General features: G+C 37.1%; 1 protein-coding gene across 1 annotated transcript in view; it reads left to right on the top strand.

The window, feature by feature from the left end:
* The first annotated feature begins 1,151 nt into the window (after positions 1-1,151).
* Bche (butyrylcholinesterase) overlaps positions 1,152-10,567 on the top strand; it is a 92,472-nt gene continuing 83,056 nt past the window's right edge. The window contains 1 exon segment of the mRNA NM_022942.1: positions 1,152-1,209. The gene's annotated coding sequence lies outside the window, so the exon portion shown is untranslated.

Raw genomic sequence — 10,567 nt, 5'->3', positions numbered from 1 at the left:
GTCTGTTATCTTGGAAGTATTTGGTATGAAATAATATTATATATATATATATATATGAAATTTGAAATTTTAACCCCAAAATTAATAGGGTTAGTAACATAGCAAGATTTTGAGATTTTTAAGATCAAATTTTAGCACCTTGAAATTTAATTAATCATGCTGAATTCATGTAAATTATTAGTCATAAGCACTGGCCAGAATCAAAGTACCAGTTCATATATTTACACGCTTGAAGTGTTACTCTCTATTAAAAACAAAAGGGTGCCTTTCTACAAATCTAGGTGATAGGTTAAGTCTGTAGTGAGCCTTCAGCTGAGAGAAGTAATGAAAGCTGACATTTACATTTAAAAGTGCAACTGCATTGAAAGGTGGTCATTAAAGTGATGTGGAAGGTTTTCTTGTTTAGTTTTTGTTGTTCATTTCTTTTCTCATTGTTTTGCAAAAAAAGTATGTAAAGCATAATTCTTTTGAAAAACAAAATTGCATGTTCACAAACCCTGTCACTGTTAGGGTGGAAATCTCCTTTTAACTGTTGGCTGAAGAACTTTGGATTTTTAATGTGTATAATAAATCATGGGTTTTCCTTATATATATGACCAGGAGGGACTTTTGACAAGTTGTCAGGACCTGTGAAATCTCTAGGACTTACATAAGGGTTAAAGTACAGGATGTAAATGGGTGGGGTAGGGACAATAGTGAGCTATTCAGCTAGTGTATGCAATCTTTTGATTTCCATAGTTTATACTACGATTGTGCAAAATGTTTAGTACTGTAAAAGTCTTAAAAGAAAAAAAAAAAAGCCCACAATACACAATGAAAACAAAACAGACAAAAACAAAGCAAACCAAAACACCAACGGCCAAAGTCCTGATAGTGCAAACTGACTCTCTCATTATCTATCACAGAGGCGCCCCTCTGCCCCTCCTTCTCCCCTGGAAGGCTGTCTGCGGTGGAAGAGGAAGACCCTGAGCAGCGCTCTCTGAAGGAGTCACCACTGCTTTTGTGAGAACAGATGTCAGCCTGGGAAGTCTGACCAGAGCCAAATCAAGTTGCTGCTGCCAGCTCTCGCGAGCTTTGTCAGGAAGAGTTGACTGAAATGTCAGAGCCCTGCAATTCACAGGCGGGGTGGCCGCTGCATCCCGCGTTTCCCTGAAGCATTACAAGATTGCCACTTTGCAAACTCCCTCTTCCTTTTCTGCAGCGATTCGGGTGAGTTGCTCTGAAATTCCAAATCTTGTGCGGAGATTCCAGCAAAGATCAGGCCAAGGAGGGAAGGAGATTTTTTTTTTTTCAAGTGTTTGTGGAGCTCTGGAGTGCTCCGTTGGGACTAGTCCCTAACAAGGGAATAAATAGGACAGAAGACTCAGGGACTCTACACTACATGGGAGCTTTCTCTTATTCCAGGAGCACGAATTCAATTTCTTTCACTCCTGAAGACAGAGTGAATCTGTTATACGTTGACCAAAGGGGCATAGCACCTGTGGAGTCTATTTATTTATGTATTTATTTATTTATTCTCTTTCTATGGAGACTTATTATAGGCTACGTTACCCTTTAATGCAGAGGTTAATCAACCTCTTAACAGAAGTACTTGTTTGGGCACACCTGACAGTTTTCAATGTCTTCTCTTTTGCAATGACAAGATTAATTTTCTCTTATTACTCAACCGGGCACTTTTACCAAGTAGCACTTTGTCCACTGAAACTTTCACAACAGCGGCTGGCGAGCAGAAATCAAAAACTCCTTCTCTATTCAAGAAAATCTATTCTCTACTTTAATCTTCAAATATTTCCTTATCTATGATTGGCCAGCTTTGAGTGTTTAAACTGGACGAAAATATCTTATGCTACCGTCTTTTTTTATAGTTATAGTATAAAAATTGAGCTTTTGGCTCATCCTAGAATCCGAGAAATCTATCAGTATTTTATGGCATCAGACTCAGTTCAGTCACTGACTATAAAATTTTTTTTCTTTTTTCTTTTTTTTTATTAACTTGAGTATTTCTTATATACATTTCGAGTGTTATTCCCTTTCCCGGTATCCGGGCAAACATCCCCCTCCCCCCTCCCCTTCCTTATGGGTGATCCCCTCCCGACCCTCCCCCCATTGCCGCCCTCCCCCCACCAGTCTAGTTCACTGGGGGTTCAGTCTTAGCAGGACCCAGGGCTTCTCCTTCCACTGGTGCTCTTACTAGGATATTCATTGCTACCTATGAGGTCAGAGTCCAGGGTCAGTCCATGTATAGTCTTTAGGTAGTGGCTTAGTCCCTGGAAGCTCTGGTTGCTTGGCATTGTTGTTCATATGGGGTCTCGAGCCCCTTCAAGCTCTTCCAGTTCTTTCTCTGATTCCTTCAACGGGGGTCCTATTCTCAGTTCAGTGGTTTATAAGACCAAAAGAAAATTGAAACACCAACAAAATCATTTTATGAGGTATCTATGTGCTATACATTTTTTCTTAAGCAGATATTCAGCATCTGAAGGAGTATGCTCCAATGAGCAGGCACAATGCTTCCTTAATATAGAATATATAATATTTATAATAAGTATGACTACAATTCACTTTGGTAAAAGTCATGTTTTTTGAAGACAGCAGGCTTGTAAAGTTAGTGTTTTTTAATATTAAGTCTGGGGGTTTTGTCGACAAAATACCATTACCTTCAGATGCAAAATAAATGTCTAGCTCGATTTACAAAGACATGCCTTGTTACTTTAGAGTGTTATTTTTGTTGCTATATAATATCCTGCATCTTGAATTATAAGAAGAAATCTGAAACAGTTTCCATATCATATTTTTATTAAAATAAGCAAAGAAAATTTTACAGGGTCTATGAGTTTATTCTCCGCTATAGATTTAGTCTTTGACTTGATTTCTTGGCCACAAATGATAATACACTTTATATTTCTTCATTGGTTTGTTTTGATGTTTTTCCAACATCTTTCTTTTCTTACTGAAAATGACTGACTGTATTATCAAATCTGGAGGTCACCACCCTTGTCCTAAGCCAGGTTTGTCCACACAGGTCCTTATTAAATCTATTTAAAGAGTTAAACTAATAATGGCAAGCAGAAAAGGGAGATGTATTCAGTGAGGATACACTGGGAAGAGAGACAAAGCTTTTCCTCCCATTGTCCATCTTCAGAGTCTCGAAGCAGGTTAATGTTTAATAGTGGCCCAAGAATGTGCCCATCCAAGCAGCCTGTTGAAGGTATGGTCGCACCCAGCCTTGGCCCATCATCATCTAGACTTCAGTCTCATCCTGTAAGGTGGTCTCACCAGTTTTAAGAAATGTATGGAATCTTCTTCAAGGACCTAAGTTCATGTCTGGTTAATGTTGTTTTCTTCTTGCAGCTTGCATTTTCTGATGAAATTCCCATCTCTTTGGGATCCATTGTTTTGATACTATGTCAGTCATACTGAGAGAACAAAGTGTATTTTTAGAATTTCTTCATTTCTGCCAGGCCACTATAGCCAGAGAAATTAGCAATATCAGACAAAATTCACCTTCCGAATAATGAGAATCAACCTTCGCAGCAGGTAGCATTCAGGGAGGAAGTACATTGCCATCTTTAAATAGACGAATGCTTGTGATGGTTGTTTCTTATGTTACCTTTTACCTTGTGTACAAGAAAAGCTTATAGATGTCATTATTGAGTACGTGATTCTTATTCATGTAAGCAGGACTCTGGAAATTCCAAAATAGATACTAAATCAAAGAAGAAAAAATTATATAAATGTAGGTTAAATATAGTTGCAGTGTTTAGCTACAGGATATTATGAAATTTCCATAGTTGTTAACTACACTAACAGCAAATACAGGGTGGAGGTAGTTGTGTTTACCTTACAAGAAATGGATGAAATATTTGTGTGCATGTGCAGTTGTGCTCATGGATTTATGTACAATGCGTTTGTGTGCATACATGTGTGTTCAGGTATGCCCACATGGTGTGTGGAGGTCAGAGGTTGATGTCAAGTGTCTTTCTTTCATGGTTTTCCACTTTTCTTTCAGAAAAGGTTCCTTAGGGACCCAAGGCTCACCGATTCTGCTTGAGAGTCTGGGCGTTAAAACCCTAGGATCTCATCCTGTCTCGACCTCCTGCATTGCACAGGTGTCACAAAGGGGCGCCCCAGCACCTGGCTCTTTTTATGCAGGTGTTGATAATCTGAACACAAGTCCTGCATGTTCCACAAGCACTTTAGCAATGGTGGCACCTTCCCAGCCTCTAAACAAAAGTTTTAAATGATAAAAAATTAAAATTACTAAAAATTCCACTTAAACTTTGTAAGTGAGATAATATTTAAATAAAAATAACAGACCAACCCCTAATATCTGTGAGTGGGCTAAAAAGGACAGAAAGATGAGCAAGCAGGGGTCCTAGGTGAGTTTATAGAAATGTGCTTAGAACAGAGGCTGAGTTCCAAAGACAGGAAAAGATTCCACATGAGTTTTCTTTTCCATTTGTTTAAGAGTAAAGGGTTTGTAATGACCAGGAAAAAACAACCAAAGGAAAAAAAATCACATCCCTTGGCTGAAACAGAAATTGCCTTCATAAATGTGAGGTTGCCAGAACTTTACTTTATCCTTCCATTAGGTTACGTTAACATTACTTCCAAATTACACTCACTGTGAGTATAATATTTAAAAATAAGTACAAATGATACTCATTGTGATTATAATAAATTTTTGAAACATTCAATAGTATGTTATAATAATACATTTAATGAATCTTAGCACATACCCAATTTTATCAAAACAGAAGACATTAAAGAAAATCCCATGACTTGATTTTAGGACCTAAACTTATTACCATAGAAATCATCTTATACATAGACTTATTTGCATAAAACAAGTCTATTTTGAACAGACATAGGCATTAATTAAATGATGCAGAGATGTCAATAATTATGGGGCTTGAAAGTAAAGGTCCATTATGGTATATTTACATATTTGTTAAGGGTTATTCACTAGGGCTGGAGAGATGGCTCAGCCATTAAAGGCTTGTCTCACAACCAAAATATAAGACTTAATCACCAGATATCCTGTAAGTAGGGGTAAATGATAGTGACTTAAGATTAGCATCTTTTGATAAAAAGGGTCAGACAATGTCTTGGTGAGTAAAGGGTGGAAAAGAGATAAAATTTTGTGTTAGTCTCTCATCTTTGACTTGTGCTGTGGCACATTCCCTACCCCACAATGACAATAAATAAGCGTAAATTAAAATAACATTCTTCATGATCATGGCTTACCAAAGCAAAGTGGATTTAACATACAAAAAGAAAACCAAAGCAAATGGTTGGTGTTAGTAAGATTAGTTTCCTGAACAGGCAGTTTTGATTTAAAATTAAAACACTAGAAAAAATAACTGAAAGGCTGTACGTTTTTCAGTGCTGGACATGGTTATGTGGATTCAAGACAGCCTTGGTAATGAATAATGTAATTATGTTTCTTGCAACTTTATAAAAAATGTTTTGATTTTTTAAAATGGTATTTGTATTACATTTTTATATTTTTTTATCACATAAAGTTTTGAAAAATTTATTTCCAAAAGGTTCGTGTCTTTCTTAAGAATTTTAAAAAGCCTGTTATCCCTCTAAAGAGTCTCTACATGACTTTAAATATTGTCTACAGTGTAATACCAAATGCATGTCATATTGCAGGTTACATAGATTAAATATACTCCTTCCACTTTTCCAGTAATTTCTCAGCATTGACAGTCTGATTTCAATGATTTTGTACGCTACAAATACATGAGGGCCCATATGCTCTGCTAATATATTTAACTATTTACTCTTGCTTTAATCAGTTTACAAATTAATTGTTGTTAGTCATGTAAAAGTTTCTCCTGAGCAAATATTTTCTTCCACATAATTATCAGCTAGAGCTCTCACCAAAGGGATTGTGATTCAAGCCGATAAAAATAATCTATTTAATAAAGTTCAGAGAACTTACCTGAAAACTATGAGTAGCACATCTCATTAACCCATGTTCTAATAATATCCTTTCATATTGAAAGCTAGCTTGATATTATGGATTTTTATAAATAAATAGCACTTACTAATATTTATTTAACATTCTATGAATAAGTTGATTTGATTCCCTTTTAATATTAAACTAAGAATGTACAAAAGAAAATTATAACTTTTATTGGATTTTTTAAATTTATATTTCAGATATTATTCCCTTTCTCAGCTTCTTCTCCATAAACTTATCCCATCGCCCGTCACCCCTCTTCTATGAGGGTGTTCTCCCACCCAACAACCCACCCCTTCCTGCCTCCATGCCCTGACATTCCCTTATACTGGGTGATCCAGCCTTGGCAGGACCAAGGGCTTCTCCTCCCATTGATGCCCAACGATGGCATCCTCTGCTACACATGCTGATGGAGCCATGGGTCTCTCCACGTGTACTCTTTGGTGGGTGGTTTAGTCCTAGGGAGCTCTGGGATCTGGTTGACTGATAATATTGCTCTTTCTATGGGCTTCAAACTCCTTCAGCTTTTTCAGTCCTTCCTCTAACTCCTTCATTGGGGACCCCATACTCAGTCTAATGGTTGGCTTCGAGCATCCACCTCTGTATTTATCAGGCTCTTGCAGAGTCTCTACAGAGACAGCTATTTCAGGCTCCTGTCAGCAAACACTTCTTGGCATCGGCAATAGTGTATATGGGATAGATCCCCAGGGGTTCAGTTTCTGAATGGCCTTTCCTTCAGTTTCTCCTCCAAACTTTGTCTCCATATTTCCACCCTTGAATATTGTGTTCCCTTTTCTAAAAAGGACTGAAGCATCCACGCTTTGGTCTTCCTTCTTCTTTAGCTTCACGTGGTCTATGAATTGTATCTTAGATATTGCTAGCTTTTGGGTTAATATCCACTTATCAGTGAGTGTATACCATGTGCATTCTTTTGTGACTGAGTTAACTCACTCAGGGATATTTTCTAATTCTGTCAATTTGCCTAAAAATTTCAGGAAATCATTGTTGTTAATAGCTGAGTAGTACGCCATTGGGGAAATGTATCACATTTTCTGTACCCATTCATTTGTTGAAAGATATTTGGGTTCTTTCCAACTTCTGGCTATTATAAGTAAGGCTGCTATGAACATAGTGGAGCTTGTGTCTTTGTTATATGTTGGAGCATGTATATGCACAGGAGTGGTATAGCTGGGTCTTCATGTATTACTATGTCCAATTATATGAGGAACTGCTGGACTGATTTCCACAGTGGATCTACCAGGCTACAATCCCACCAACAAGGGAGGAGTGATCCTTTCCCTACATTCTCAGCAGCATCTGCTTTCACCTGAGTTTTTGGCCTTAGCCACTCTGACTGGTGTGAGGTTGAATCTCAGGGTTGTTTTGATTTGCATTTCCCTGATGACTAAGGATGTTGAACATCTCTTTGGGTGCTTCTCAGCCATTCAGTATTCCTCGCTTGAGAATTCTTTAACTCTGTACCCCAGTTTGTAATATGCTTGTTTGGTTCTCTGGAGTCTAACTTCATGAGTTCTTTCTGAATACTGTATATTAGCCCTCTATCAATGAAGGATTGGTAAAGATCCTTTCCTAATCTATTGGTTGCCTTTTTGTTCTAATGACAGTGTCCTTTGCCTAAAAGAATCTTTGCAATTTCAGGAGGTCCCATTTGTTGATTCTTGATCTTAGAGTATATGCCATTGGTGTTATTTTCAGAAAAACTTCCCTGTACCTTTCTGTTCAACGGTCTTCCCCACGTTCTCCTCTATTAGTTTTAATTTATCTGGTTTTATGTTGAGGTCCTTGAGATGCATGGACTTGAGTTTTTTACAAAAAGATAAAAATGGATCAAGTTGCATTCTTTTACCTGCTGACGTCCAGGTGAACCAGCACAATTTGTTGTGAATGCTCTTTTTACCATTGGATGATTTTAGTTCCTTCAAGTAACCATAGGTGTGTGGGTTCATTTCTTTGTCTTAAATTCTATTCCCTTGATCAACCTACCTGGTTCTCTAACAATTCCACACAGTTTTTATCACTATTGCTCTGTAATACACCTTGAAGTCAAGGATGATGATTTCCAAGAAGTTCTTTCAGTGTTGACAATAGTTTCCACTATCCTGGGTTTTTTGTTAGTCCAAATAAATTTGCAAATTGTTCTTTCTAACTCTATGAAGAATTGAGTTGGATTTTGATGGGGATTGCATTCAATCTGTAGATTGCATTTGGCAAGTTGACCCTTTTACTATATCTTTCTCTCCAATCCATGAGCCTGGGAGAACTTTCCATCTTCTCAAATCTTCCTTGATTTCTCTCTTCAGAAACTTGAAGTTCATTCTTATTGATTTTTTACTTGTTTGGTTAGAGTCACACCAAATTATTTCATTTTATTTGTGACTACTTTGAAAGGTGTTGTTTCCCTATTTTCTTTCTCAGCTTGTTTATTCTTTGAGTCGAGGAAGGCTACAGATTTGTTTGAATATATTTTATGTACAGCCACATTGCTAAAGTTGTTAACTGTAGGAGTCTTCTGGTGAAATTTTGAGGTCATAAAAGTATTTTATCATATCATCTGCAAATAATGATATTTTGACTTCTTCCATTGCAATTTGGAGCTCCTTTACCTTCTTTTGTTGTCTAATTTCTCTGGCTAGGACTTCCACTACTGTATTGAAATGGTACAGAGAGAGTGAGTAGCCTTGCCTAGTGCCTGATTTTAGTGGGATTACTTCAATTTTCACTTCATTTAGTTTGATGTTGGCTACAGGTTTGCTGTATATTGCTTTTACTATGTTTAAGAATGGGCCTTGAATTCATGATCTTTCCAAGACTTTTACCATGAAGGGGTGTTGAATTTTGTCAAGTGCTTTCTCAGCATCTAATGAGATGATCATGTGGTTTGTTTCTTTCAGTTTTTATATAGTGGATTACGCTGAGGGATTTCTATATGTTTAACCATCCCTGCAATCGTTGGATAAAGCCTACTTGATCATGATAGAGGATTGTTTATATGTGTTCTTAGATTCGGTTTGCAATAATTTTATTGAGAAGTTTTGCATCAATTCTCATAAGGGAATTTGGTCGGAAGTTCTCTTTGTTGGGCCTATGTGCAGTTTAGGTATGAGCTTAATTGTGGCTTTATAGAACAAGTTGGGTAGTGTACTTTCTGTTTCTACTTTGTGGAATAGTTTGGACAGCATTGTATTAGGTATTCTTTTAAGGTCTAATAGAATTCTGCACTAAACCCATCTGGTCCCATGCTTTCTTTGGTTTGGGAGACTTTTAATGACTGTTTCTATTTCTTTAGGGGTTATGGAACTGTTAAGATGGTTGATCTGATCCTGGTTTAACTTTGGTACCTAATGTCTCTCTAGAAAAATGTCTATCTCATTCAGATTTTCCAGTTTTGTTGAGTATAGGATTTTGTAGCAGGATCTGATGTTTTTTTGTATTTCCTTGGTTTCTGTTGTCATGTCTTACTTTTCATTTCTTATTTTGTTAATATGGATAATCTCTCTGTGCCCTCTAGTTTGTCTGGCTAAGTGTGTTTTTATATGTTGTTGATTTTCTCAAAGAACCAGCTCTTGGTTTTGTTGATTCTTTGTATAGTTAGTTCTTTTTGTTTCTATTTGGTTGATTTCAGTTCTGAGTTTATTTCCTGCAGTCTACTGTTCTGGGGTATAATTGTTTCTTTTCGTATTAGTGTTTTTAGTTATGCTATCATGCTACTATTGTATGTGTTCTCCAGTTTTGCTTTGGTGGCACTCAGAGCTATGAGTATTCCTCTTACCTTTGCTTTCATTGTGTCCCATAAGTTTGGGTATGTTGAGCCTTCATTTTCATTCTATGAAGCCTTTAATTCCTTTTACTTTCTTTCTTGACCAAATTATCATGGAGTAGAGTTTTATACAGCTTTCATGTTAATGTGGATTTTTCTGTGTTTTTGTTGTCATTGAAGAACACCCTTATTTCATGGTGATCTAAGAGGATTCATGGGAATATTTCACTTTATCTGTTGAGTCATACTTTGTGATCATTTATATTGTCAGTTTTGGAGAAGGTACCATGAGATGCTGAGAAGTTATATTTTTTTTTGTTTTAGGATGAAATGTTCTATAGATAATGAAATTCATTAGGTTCATTACTACTGTTAGACTCACCGTGTCTCTGTTTAGTTTCATTTTCCATGCTCAATGTGGGGTGCTGAAGTCTCCCACTATATTTTATTGGATATTTTTTAATTTACATTTCAAATGTTATTTACTTTCCGGGTGGCCCACCCATAGGCCCCCTATCCCATCACCCTCCCATTCTTCTATAAGGGTGTTCCCCTTGCCCTACAAGCCCCCTTCCTGCCTCATAACCTTGACATTCTACTTCACTGGGGGTCGAGCCTTGGTAGGACCAAGGGCTTCTCCTCCCATTGGTGCCAAACAAGGGCATCCTCTACTACACATGCAACTGGATGCATAGGTCTGTCTGTGTATAGTTTTTGTGTAGAGGTTTAGTTCCTAAGAGCTCTGGTTATTTGGTATTGTTGTTCTTATGGGGCTGCAAGCCCCTTAAGCTCCTTCAATCCTTTCTCTAATTCCTCCAATG

This window comes from Rattus norvegicus, chromosome 2 (assembly GCF_036323735.1).
Source record: "Rattus norvegicus strain BN/NHsdMcwi chromosome 2, GRCr8, whole genome shotgun sequence".
NCBI lineage: Eukaryota > Metazoa > Chordata > Mammalia > Rodentia > Muridae > Rattus > Rattus norvegicus.
This window is presented reverse-complemented; position numbering and strand designations above follow the sequence as displayed.